General features: G+C 44.3%; 1 protein-coding gene across 3 annotated transcripts in view; it reads left to right on the top strand.

The window, feature by feature from the left end:
- The first annotated feature begins 816 nt into the window (after positions 1 to 816).
- Positions 817 to 9,592, top strand: part of MTIF3 (mitochondrial translational initiation factor 3) — a 13,281-nt gene continuing 4,505 nt past the window's right edge. Inside the window, exons 1-3 of one of the 3 annotated variants that reach the window (XM_010851212.1) lie at positions 817 to 1,167; positions 4,022 to 4,186; positions 5,999 to 6,072. The gene's annotated coding sequence lies outside the window, so the exon portion shown is untranslated. Of the gene's footprint in view, positions 1,168 to 1,511; positions 1,583 to 1,607; positions 1,821 to 4,021; positions 4,187 to 5,998; positions 6,073 to 9,592 lie in introns of those variants that run through there. The other 2 variants (XM_010851213.1, XM_010851215.1) reach the window with 2 other exon arrangements.

Genomic DNA, 9,592 nt, shown 5'->3' with positions numbered 1-9,592 from the left:
AGGCCTTCCTGTCCATTACCAACTCCCAGAGTCCACGCAAAACCATGTCCATTGAGTTGGTGATGCCATCCAACCATCTCATCCTCTGTCGTCCCCTTCTTCTCCGGCCCTCAATCTTTCCCAGCATCATGGTCTTTTCAAATGAGTCAGCTCTTTCCATCAGGTGGCCAAAGTATTGGAGTTTCAGCTTCAAAATCAGTCCTGCCAATGAACACCCAGGACTGGGGAAACAGTGGCTGACTTTATTTTTCTGGGCTCCAAAATCACTGCAGATGGTGATTGCAGCCATGAAATTAAAAGAGGCTTACTTCTTGGAAGGAAAGTTATGACCAACCTAGACAGCATATTAAAAAGCAGAGATATTACTTTGCCAACAAAGGTCTGTCTAGTCAAAGCTATGGTTTTCTAGTAGTCATGTATGGATGTGAGAGTTGGTCTCTAAAGAAAGCTGAGCGCCGAAGAATTGATGCTTTTGAACTATGGTGTTGGAGAAGACTCTTGAGAGTCCCGTGGACAGCAAGGAGATCAAACCAGTCCATCCTAAAGGAAAGCAGTCCTGAATGTTCATTGGAAGGACTGAGGCTGAAGCTGAAACTCCAAAACTTTGGCCACCTGATGAGAACTGACTCACTGGAAAAGACCCTGATGTTGGGAAAGATAGAAGGCAGGAGGAGAAGTGGATGACAGAGGATGACCGAGTGGATGGACATGAGTTTGAGTAAACTCCGGGAGTTGGTGATGGACAGTGAGCCCTGGTGTGCTGCAGTCCATGGGGTCGCAAAGAGTCGGACACGACTGAACAACTGGACTGAACTGATTAACCATCCTATCAAAGTAGTATTTTATTAAATAAGAAAGACGTATGCAAGCTGTAAGCCCACTGGGCACGCAGCTACACTGAGGTCGGCGCCAACGTAAGGGATCGAGGGGAAGCGGGCCTCCGATCGCCGCACCACCTGCGGCGGCTGGAGCCAGGGGAGCGGCCAACGCGCGCCCTTTTCTGTCGGAGGACTTGAAGCCGCCAGCCGGAAACGCTCTCCTCCTACCGTCGCCTTCCCTTTAAAGCCGGCGAGGCCCCGCCCACTACGGAAGGCGAAGAGGGTCTCACCGGGGAGCCCGCTTGCGGGCTGCTGCCGCCAAACCTCATCAATCGGCGGCTCGGCACAGGTAAACCCAAAGGCCAGGGGCGCTGCGCGAGTGAGGGAACCTGCGGCGGGAACACGGGGTCGTAGGGGCGGGCCTGCGGCCTAGCGCTCGGCCGTGTCGTCGTCCTTTTGAAAGGCCAATGCCGCCCACCTCCCGGCGGACCGCAGACGCTGCCGTGCGGCCGCAGTGCGGCCGAGGTGTAAAGTTGTCCTAGAGCCCTGGCTAGGCCGGGCCCCCGTCCTTTCGGCCCCTACGTCTTCCGTCCGGCCATCATGGCGCACGTACGGGGACACACGCACGCTGGACGTTGCTTACGCCCGGCTCCTACCCGGGCGCGCCGCGGCGCGTGGGTGGGCGTGGCCATCGCAAGCGCACCTGATTGGTCCGTTCGGCGCGCGTAGACCCGCCCCTCGGCCCCTGGCTCAGCGCCTGGCAGGTGAGACAGCGCAGACACCTGTATACCCTTGCTTTCCGAGGCCGCCCAAGGAGGAATGCTGGAGGAAAGTCGCCGAACCATCTGGGATTTCTTTTTCTTTTTTTACTCCCTTTTATCATTTACTGGGCTCCCCGGCATAGGGCTCCTTGAAAAAAGTAAAAACATTTTCTTTCTGAATAGCCGCAGTTCCGAGGGCAAGCTGTGAGGTTTTACTGTGCCAGGCGCGGTTCCGGGAAGGGTATGCCACGTGTGTTCCTTGCTTCACAGAACTCACCGTCTAGTGAAGGAATCAGTAATAATCACAAAATTATAATCGTGGAAAGAGAGGTTATACTGTGGGGATACTTGACCGTTGACCTCGAAAAACAAATGCGGGGGGCGGGGCGGGGGCGCTTTCAGGGAAGATCTGGCGTAGGCTTGGAGGTGATCAGAGGAATTCCCTGAGAAAGGCAGCGCTCGGCAGGAAGGGAGTTCCCTAAACCAAGGGGGAAGAGCATTCAAGATAGCAAGGCCAGTGTGGTTTAGGCATAAAGGAAGTTTGGTGTGGAATGAGGCGGGAAGGGCCTTTTGGCCTCCTGATAGCTGTAGGTCTTTAGTCTGCAGGCAATTTTGAGGTGGGCGGGCACTGCGTGTGGAGCCAGCACGAGCAGTGCAGAGGGGAGGAGTTCAAGGTGCAAGAGCGTAGTTAGGAGACTGATGGTGGGAGGTGTCCTCAGGAGGGTGGTGGCGATGGACATGGAGAGAAGTAGGTGGATTTGATTAGTGTTTGGAAGTAACATTGAGAAGCCTTGGTATTGGATTAGCTGTGGGAGTGCTGGAGAGCAGACCTGGAAAAGATGCTGGTCTCTGAGATGGGGGTTTTGGAAGGTGAGATGACAGATTAGAAGAATTATATACAGGATTAAGTACATATTTTAGTATTGAGTCTTGAACTCAGGATTTTTTTTTTTTTGAACTCAGGATTTAAAAGCTTTTTTTAAAATGTTTTCTGGATGCTTATTTTAATAAAATAACTAAAAAATAAATTTAAAATTTTATGGCTAAAGAAATGTGGTTAAATAATTAGCCAAGATATTATGTTGGCTTTTTCCAGTGTTTTTAGTCACTATTCTAGCTCTTAAACAGCCCATCTCGGTATGGAGAATACTTTGTGCAAAACCAGAGCCAGCAGACAGCAACCTGCAGGCCTGGGGTCTGCAATGCTCAGCCCCTACCAGAGCGGGCACATGGGGCAGGGAGCAGGCTGCAGGCAGAAGGACTTAGTGAAACTCCTTTGGAAGGTGTGACAGAGGCTTCTTAAAAGTCATCAGAATTGGAAAAATTAATTGCATAAATGTTTTAGTCCACTAGAATCCATGTAACTTTTGTTCCAATCTCCTAGGAAATAATAGATATCAATATACAATATCAGCTATGTAGGAAAGAAAAGCAGTGAGTGAACAAGTAAATAGAAGTTATCTTCATCTCGTCAGTTGATAGGAGTTTGGTTACAGAGGTGTTGTCAAATTATATGCTTAAGACTTGTACATGTCATTGTTTGTAAATTTTGTCTCAAAATGATAAGAGTTGTAAACGAATACTGAACTCTAGGTAATGATATGCATGCTGAAGTATTTGAGGGTGAAGTGTAGCAGTGTCTGCAGCTTACTTTGAAATGTATCAAAACATAATAAAATGGATGGAAAGAGGAGTAAATATACATATACCAAGGAGAGCAATAGTGGAATCTAGGTGAATGAGTATTGGGGTGTTGACTGTATAATATTTTAACTTTTCTGAGTATTTAAGCATTTTCTTAATGAAAGTTGGGGAAAGTTGCCTTACAATAGGGAAGCGCCACTGTATTCCAGTTAATCATTAAAGAGATGTTGCCTGCAAGCTTAAATTACACCGTGGTCCATCTTTAGAAACCCTGCCTCCCAGGTGAAGCTCTAATACCTTTGTTCAGGTCGCAGAAAACACCTTGTCCAGTCCCACCTCTGAATGGCTGCAAGGAGGAAGAAATTAACATATCCCCTCTGGAGTCTGGCTGGAACCTGACTTTACCCCTTTCCCTTTTCATGTAAAAGAAGTCAGAATTCTAACTCAGGGAAGTTGGTTCTTTGGGACACAAGTCCATCATCTTCTCAGTCTGCTGGCTTTCTAAACAAAGTCACCATTCCTCATCCCAACAACTCATCTGTCGATTTGTTGGTCTGTCGTGTGGTGAGCAGTACAAGCTTAAACTTGGTAACAGTCCTCAAAGAATGTGATTCCTTTGAGACAACTGAAGACTGATGTGACAGTGTGAAGGATGGAAGTGCCACACATTTCAGGACTGCCCACTTTATGGCTAAATGTTTACATTCCAGTTCTTATGGAATATATGGATCAAAGACAATTCCCCTGTTGTGTACATCAGGAATAATGTAACTTGACATTTTTTCTTATATCATCTAGGACAGTCAGGGATGATGCAGAAGAACACCGGGAAGTGGAGTGAGGACAGAAAGTAGCAGGAACTGCAGAAGAGGAGCCACGACCAGAGGAGACGGGCTCTGGGGATACCTGTCAGTCTGTTCCAGTGCTCAGAGGATGTGGAGTTTTTCAGTGATCCCATCTCAAGTAAGTTAAGAACAACAGCGAAAAGCCCTCTGTTTCTCTCTAGAATGTGGAGTTAGCTACTCAATTAAAACTACAAGTAGATGCAGCTGATACAGCACAGCATGGTTTCAGTAAGGTCTGAATAAATACAAAATCAGAAATGGATATCTCATACTATCAAATTGTGCATTTTAAGTAACTGGCTTTAAGGTAACTGGCTCTTAAAATATTTTTGGATGTCTCAGAAACGATAGTTGTGGGAGTGACCAAGTATACCAGTATTGTCATAAGAACATAAGCATTTTCATTTTGATAGATCTGATTCATTCAGGCTGTTATATGTTTGACAAAGACATCTCATCAGAGAAACGGGCTTCCTATTTTGCATCAGTCTTGAAAGGTTAAGGGTAGCCCAAGACATCTCAGCGTAAGTTACTTGAATCCACTTACACTGTAATGCTTTATTACTCACTTTCTTACGCCATCTTTTTCTGGGGGTCCTAACCCTGGAGCTGTTAACTAGGAGAGGGGTGAGGACACATCGTGTGTTCTGAAAAAGCATCCCCAGATGATGCAGGTGGGCCCCCAGCTTCTGAGAGCCCTTCTCCAAAATATTAGCTTTTAGCTACTTCTTACATTAGCTTTTAGCTACTTCAGTTAGCAGAAAATTGTACACATTCTACTTTAAACTGAAATCATCACCATTTACCAGGTAAGGCACTTTTGGACTTGATCTGATGAAAACCAGATGGAGAAAGAAAGGCAATTTGCAATTAAAAAAAAAAAAAGTCAGACCATTAAGTTTGTAAAATTCCTTAGACATAGGCTCTGCTTAAACATAGACTTACAGCTAATGAAAGAAGTATTTGTTAAGGATACATAAAGTCAGAGTGCCAGTTTATTAAATTACAGTAAATATACAGTTACACAGACTGGAATAGTCATATTGGCATGACTAGTGAATTTTTTCCTCCCTGTAGGTTGTTCTTTCTAAAATGAACTTTTTAATTATGAAAAAAAAATTTAAACATAGAAAAGTTGAAAGACTAACAACTAAGCACTCATACAAGCATAATCGAGCTTCTGCAAATGTTGCCATAATCACATTTGCTGCTGAACCATTTCAGAGTAAGTAAACAGATGTTGTGACTAACTCCCTAAGATTTCCTAAGAATGCCATTTTCATGGCTGAGAAAATAGTACTTTTCTGATAGAGTCTAATCCATCATGAATCTAGGCCATATGTAGTTCTTCCTCCCTTATCCCCATGTGTCTTTTTAATTGCTTCTTTTTCAATCATTGAATTTTATTATTATGTCTCCTTAGTCTTTTAATTCAAGTTTCTAGTGACACTGATTTTTTTGTAAGGCGTGAAGCCAGAGGTCTTGTCCCATAGTCTGGATTTGTCAGTGGTTTCCTTGTTGTGTCATCTGATTTGTTCCTCTCAGAGTCTGGCCCTTACATCCTTGAAAACCAGGAGGCTTGATGCTGTTCCGGTTCAGCCTTTTTGGGCAGGCCTGTTTCACAGAAGGATCACCCATCCCGCGAAAAGACAAGTGTTAGGGTGTCAGAGTGCTGAGTCTGACCTGTTATGGGGTGACAGCTGGAGCATGTGTTTCCTGCTTCCATTTGGAAGTGTACCTTGGGTCACCCTTTGGCACCCCATGAACTCCTTATTTCCTTATCAGCTTTTTACCTAATGATGTTTGCACCATCTAGGCCTGAACAAAGAGTCAGACACGACTTAGAAACTGAACAACAAGCCTGAATCAGTGGTCTGATTGGAGTTGGGAAAATGGTGGTTTTCAATTAACTTTTACTTTTCTTCTCCAGATATTAGCTGGCATTCTCCTCTAAAGAACACTTTTCTTCATCGACTGGGGATGATTATAGTTCTTCCTAAAAAGGTAGGATAAATACTTAGTTCTTTTTCTTTAATGACCAATTTCCAAAGTAAGGAGTCAGGGTATTAGTCACGTAGAGTTGTGGCAAACTGTCTTTCTTTTTCATGGATTTTTGCATGGTTGGTGTGTTGAAATGAATTTCAGTCACTGATGTGTAAATGATCACACATTTGGCCAGTGAGAGTCTCTTCATGCAATCAAGTTGTAAATGAAACATAAACAGAATGATAACCACCAGGGACATCTGAAGCCTGGATATTTGATGATGTAGAGGAATGATTATTAGTTGGGATGTGTACTGTTGTTATTCAGAAGATAAGCAAGTCCTCAGCTCTTAGAGGTGATGTACTCAATTGGCTATTGATGAGATGGGATTTACTGTGAAGTCGTTACTGGATGTTGGGGTCCAGGGAGCAGTTGTTGGTGGAGAGGAAGCACGTTGGCTGGCGTGCTGAGAGTCAGGGAGCTGAGCGATGGATGCTTCAGCCTTCCTTTTGCTCTTTCTTCTGTACGTGTTTGAGAATTTTCCTGATTAAAAGTTTCTTAATGACTTGAATTTGTTATTTGTCTCTCACATTTAATATCACAGGTTTTTTTCCCCCCTAACTCTGTATTTATATGTTTATCTATGTAAAGTTTATTTTGAAGAAATGTGTATATCTTCAACTTCGCTGATCTAAAGTCAAAATTCAGCTAGTATTGAAGCATAACTGCTGTGTAAGTCAAGAAGGTTTAAACCCTTTAAAAATTTGAATAACGGTAAAGACACTTTCGGAGAAGGCAATGGCACCCCACTCCAGTACTCTTGCCTGGAAAATCCCATGGATGGAGGAACCTGGTAGGCTGCAGTCCATGGGGTCGCTAGGAGTCGGACATGACTGAGTGACTTCACTTTCACTTTTCACTTTCCTGCATTGGAGAAGGAAATGGCAACCCACTCCAGTGTTCTTGCCTGGAGAATCCCAGGGATGGCGGAGCCTGGTGAGCTGCTGTCTATGGGGTCGCACAGAGTTGGACACAACTGAAGCGACTTAGCAGCAGCAGCAGCAGCAGCAGCAGCAGCAAAGATGCTTTAAAAAAAATAAAGGTAAATATACTATTTACCTTTTCCTCTTTTTGGAAAGTCTTTTTAAAGCTTTTTAAAAAAACTATGTTGTTTCAGAAACAGTTTTTATTTTGTAAATACATAGAATTTATTAGTATAAGAAATATCCCCTCCTTATAAAAATTAGAGAATGATAATTAGGAAGAATAGAGAAGAGAAAATCACTGTCTTCAGTCTTAGGAAAACTCCAGGGTTCTTCTGAAATCCATCTTTTTCCTGTGCCTAGTTTATTTGCTCCCTTGTCCTGCGTAATGATCACACAGGGCATGCGTGCTTTTTCATGATAAATAGAAGTTTTCTCCAGCATCTTCAGACTTTTCTGCTTTTTTTGCTTTGGGGGCTTCCTCCATGAATAAGTGTCTGATTGTTTGCTGTTGAGCAGTAAGTAGCTCAGCTATTTATTTAATTTTTCATAGTGGTATATATTTAATGGTGTTTTATGATTAGTTATAATTATAAAAAATTAATCTATTTTAATTGGAGGCTGCTTACTTTATAGTATTGTAGTGGTTTTTGCCATACATCAACACGAATCAGCCATGGGTGTACATGTGCCCCCATCCTGAACCCCCACCCCCCTACCTCACTCCCCATCCCATCCCTCAGGGTTGTCCCAGTGCACCGGCTTTGAGTGGCTGCTTCATGCATCGAACTTGGACTGGTGATCTAGTTCATATACGGTAATATACGTTTCAGTACTATTGTCTCAAATCATCTCACCCTTGCCTTCTCCCACAGAGCTCAAAAGTCTGTTCTTTATATCTGTGTTTCTTTTGCTGTCTCGCATATAGGGTCATTGTTACCATCTTTCTAAATTCCATATATATGCATTAATACACACTATTGGTGTTTTTCTTTCTGACTTACTTCACTCTGTATAATAGGCTCATTTCATCCACCTCATTAGAACTGATTCAAATGCATTGTTTTTAATGGCTGAGTAATACTCCATTGTGTATATGTACCACGGCTTTCTTATCCATTCATCTGCTGATGAACATCTAGGTTGCTTCCATGTCCTAGCTATTATAAACATGAGCATTGGGGTACACATGTCTCTTTCAATTCTGGTTTCCTTGGTGTATATGCCCAGTGATGGGATTGCTGGGTCATATGGCAGTTCTATTTCCAGTTTTTTAAAGAATCTCCACACTGTTCTCCACAGTGACTATACCCGTTTGCATTCCCACCAGCAGTGTAAGAGGGTTCCCTTTTCTCCACTCCCTCTCCAGCATTTATTGTTTGTAGACTTTTTGATGTGGCTCAGCTGTTTAAACCCAGTTTCAGTCCAATCCTGGGGCCTCTGCAGCGTCTGCAGGTGGGGTCCTTCTGCATGACTCCAGGCGCCTCATTCACCGTGGATGAAACATCACAGGTCTCATGAAGGGTGGTGGACATTTGAAATGCCAGCTAGGAACTGTTTTCTTCTTTGGTAAAGCATGGGTCATTTTATTCAAGGTTTATTCATAAGTCTGACTATTTTCTGATGGTACTATAGAAGATCGTCAGAAGCAGCTGATGCAGTGATATGATCGAATACTCCTGGGAAAAAAGACCCTAGGTTTTGAATAAAGGAAGAAGATATAAGGAGGAAAGTTGAGCATTTCTAGAATAGACAGATACCACACTTAGCAGCCTTCTGTGTGGCGGGTGGGGTGATGCACGTGAAGGCCCAGGATAATGCCTGCGGACACTGCCTCCCTCCTGACCGTCTCCTTTGACTCACGCATTCATTCAGCACATTGGCCAGTCCTCCGTGTCCACCAGTTCTGCATCCATGGATGCAACCAACCATGACTGAAAATACTCAGGGAAAAAAAAACTCTGGAAAGTTCCAAAAAGCAAGACTGATTTGCTATGCCAGGCAGCTATTGACATATCATTTCCCCTGTTGGGTTTTGTAAGTAACCTAGAGACGATGTGGTATGTGGAAGGATGTACACAGGTTACATGCAAACACACAGCGTTTTACATGCAGGACTCGAGTGTCCGTGGATTTGGGTGTCTCCGGGGGCCCTGGAATCGGCCCCATGAGGATACTGAGGATGCTGCATGTTCTGGGACAGACTCTAGGCGCTGGGTTAGAACCAGTGGGTCCTTTGCCGTGCTCCTAACCCAGCGGACAGACATGTTTTCTCATGAAGCTTACATTCTACTGAGGGAAGATCACGAACGTTGTGTGGAGATAAATGTCAGCAGTGGATGCTTTTAAAGGGCAAAGTGATGGGTTTGCAAGGATGGGGTGTGTCATTTACAGAGTGGACGAGAACTGAACGAAGCTACATTATCTGAGGGAAAGGATCACATAGGGGTGGGGGTGTGTGTGTACAGTGTTTACAAGAACAGCAAGGAGCTGCAAGCTTGGAAGAGTGAGTGGAGGGGGTGGGCTGGGTGCTGTGGCGGAGTGGGGTGGGGTGG

This window comes from Bison bison, unplaced genomic scaffold, assembly GCF_000754665.1.
Source record: "Bison bison bison isolate TAMUID 2011002044 unplaced genomic scaffold, Bison_UMD1.0 scf7180017864299, whole genome shotgun sequence".
Taxonomy (NCBI): Eukaryota; Metazoa; Chordata; class Mammalia; order Artiodactyla; family Bovidae; genus Bison; species Bison bison.
This window is presented reverse-complemented; position numbering and strand designations above follow the sequence as displayed.